Raw genomic sequence first — 2,322 nt, forward strand, 5'->3', positions numbered from 1 at the left:
ACTGCCAAGCGGGTCCCATTGCCTAATTAACCATGGGCTAATTTCCTGTTTCAGTTAAGTTAATCCTCATGGCCCCACCCGTAGGTCAAACCACCATTGACCAGCGCCACATCAGCTGGAAGTTGACACAAACCACCCATGGGGGTCTTTTGTCCGGTTTGGGATTGTTTAGGGGGTGAAAAGAGCAGAAAAATAGATCAGGGGTAATGTGAACCACCAACTTTGTTCACCGTAGTAAAATGGACTTTTTTCTTCTTTTTCTTGACACCGTATTTGGAAACTCGGAGGTTGCAGTAAATTGAAAGTCTTGCAAGAGCGGGTTTGGTCAAGTCAGGCATGTAGTAGCTTCCAGTGACCTGGTTCTTGACAACATTGGCCATCTTGCGGAACTCGTTGTGCATGCAAGTGGAGAACACATAAGGCTTGGTCTACCGCGTCTTCATCTTCGTTGTCAAGAGGACCACAGTCATCTCCTTTTCAGCAGCTAGCTGCACCATCTCTTATTGTTTGACAGGTCAGAGAACAATAGGAGTGGACATTGCAGGTAAGCTTAATAGGTAAGCATAAAAGGTTCAGGCGGTATTTCCATTTCCAGTGAACTGGACAAATAAAGTAGAAATGGACAAGCTAATGCCATGTGTGAACAACCAGCATATGAAAGACCAATGTAGTACAGGAGCGGGGCATGATTTCAGTTCATAGATAATTAGTGAACAAGAGGGAATCATTTTAGTTTAGAAACAATACAAATTGGCAATGGATGTCAAACTGCAAGAACATAAGAGACAGGTGAAACTATCTTACATAGTTGTGCATGTTTAGCTTAGTATGTGAAGCATTTGCCAAACGCCCAAGAAAACAATACGAAAATAGATCGAAGCACACGTACGACCGAGGCTGCGGTGGAATTTGCCAGAGATGAACGTGACCTTCGACGGACAATAGACCGTTGGAAGGACCTGATCGGACCTGAAGATGCAGAAAACCCATAATACCTTATTATTTATAATTATGACATGCCTCCGAAGTATCAAAACGTGTTTATGAACAGAAATACATTGAGATAACATGTAGATCAGGAAAAAAGTACCACTCCCTTTGAACCAACCCGATGTAGTTGGGTTCACCGGATCTTCTCCACCGACAACTTCATTGTAGTTTCTGCACAATAACACATTCTCTGAAGAAATATATTCTGCACACAACAACGGGTTCTCTGAAGAAATGTATTCTGCACAACAGCTTAAAGTTTCAGCACGATAGCTCAAAAAAGATGGACATTAACAACAAGCAAGCGGGCTGAATGGAGAAACCATGTAATTCAAGTGTGCTCCCAGTTGCCAGTGTATACTGCACTGAAGAAGCTGCAACACCTACACCAACTTTTAAAAGCTGGATGGGGATCTGCCATCCAACTTCATCCAAGCAATCAAATGCTACATAAAGATATGGTAGTTGTTCAGTGAACTTGCATTAAAACTGCCATTGTTTTCCCTGTAAAGACCTTGGATCATTAGATGGCATATTAAATACTGGATTATAATAAGGTTATAAAAAAACCAAACTTGATCGGAGGCACTGGTAAGAAAGCACTCAAGGTGTTTATTTTTATTTTTAGAGAATGGCTCAAAGACTCGGATAGTGTTGGAAACTGATATAAATTCAAGCAGTATTGATTATATTAAAGCATCTTGTTTATAACCGTGCTTAGCTTTGAGTTGACTAAGGAAGTTTGTGCTTGTAAGTTTCAGGAAGAGAACTTATCTTCAGTGAACATAGATCCATGGTATTCAGCATATCACTACTCGCATCCATCCTTTGTTAAAAGACTGCCTGCACTAAGCCTGCATGGGAAAAGTTTCATACAAGGGGACAAGTTCAATTGCTAATATATAGAAATGAAATTAGTAATTCATGCTTCAAGTCGCGAGTCCCAATCAAAAAAGATTGAAGATGCCGGTCTTTCCAAGAAAAAGAATCATTGCACCAGCACCAAAATTGTAAAATTCACCATAAAAAGAGCATCAAGCAAACAACAAATTAGATCTAAACGTATTTTGATTAATACAATGGGGTTTGAGTAGCATTAACATATCGTGCAGTACTTAAATGTTTGGAATTACAGTTAAATAAATAACAAACCATTCCACTTATAAACAAGGTGAAAATGTGCAGAATTTTGCCTTTCGGAAGGCTAACATTTTTTATGTTGGCGGCAGGTGCTGATGCAAATGATTTCCTACATAATATATATATATATATTTTAAAGGTTCTAGGCTTCCAGCAATGTACAAAGTAGGAAAATGAACTCGTGGGTACCAA

The 2,322-nt window shown here is 39.6% G+C and overlaps 1 long non-coding RNA gene across 2 annotated transcripts; it reads right to left on the reverse strand.

The window, feature by feature from the left end:
• Positions 1-263: 263 nt before the first annotated feature.
• On the reverse strand, positions 264-1,593 carry LOC109754203 (uncharacterized). Of its 2 annotated transcripts, XR_012202014.1 has the most exons (4): positions 1,314-1,593; positions 1,091-1,231; positions 805-969; positions 264-488 (listed from the first exon to the last, which is right to left on the reverse strand). It is a non-coding gene; the product is annotated as an uncharacterized lncRNA (long non-coding RNA). The 2 variants fall into 2 exon arrangements; XR_006669584.2 differs by lacking the exon at positions 264-488 and having other exon boundaries at positions 672-969.
• Between the last annotated feature and the right edge of the window lie 729 nt (positions 1,594-2,322).

The sequence above is a fragment of the Aegilops tauschii genome, chromosome 2, assembly GCF_002575655.3.
Source record: "Aegilops tauschii subsp. strangulata cultivar AL8/78 chromosome 2, Aet v6.0, whole genome shotgun sequence".
NCBI lineage: Eukaryota > Viridiplantae > Streptophyta > Magnoliopsida > Poales > Poaceae > Aegilops > Aegilops tauschii.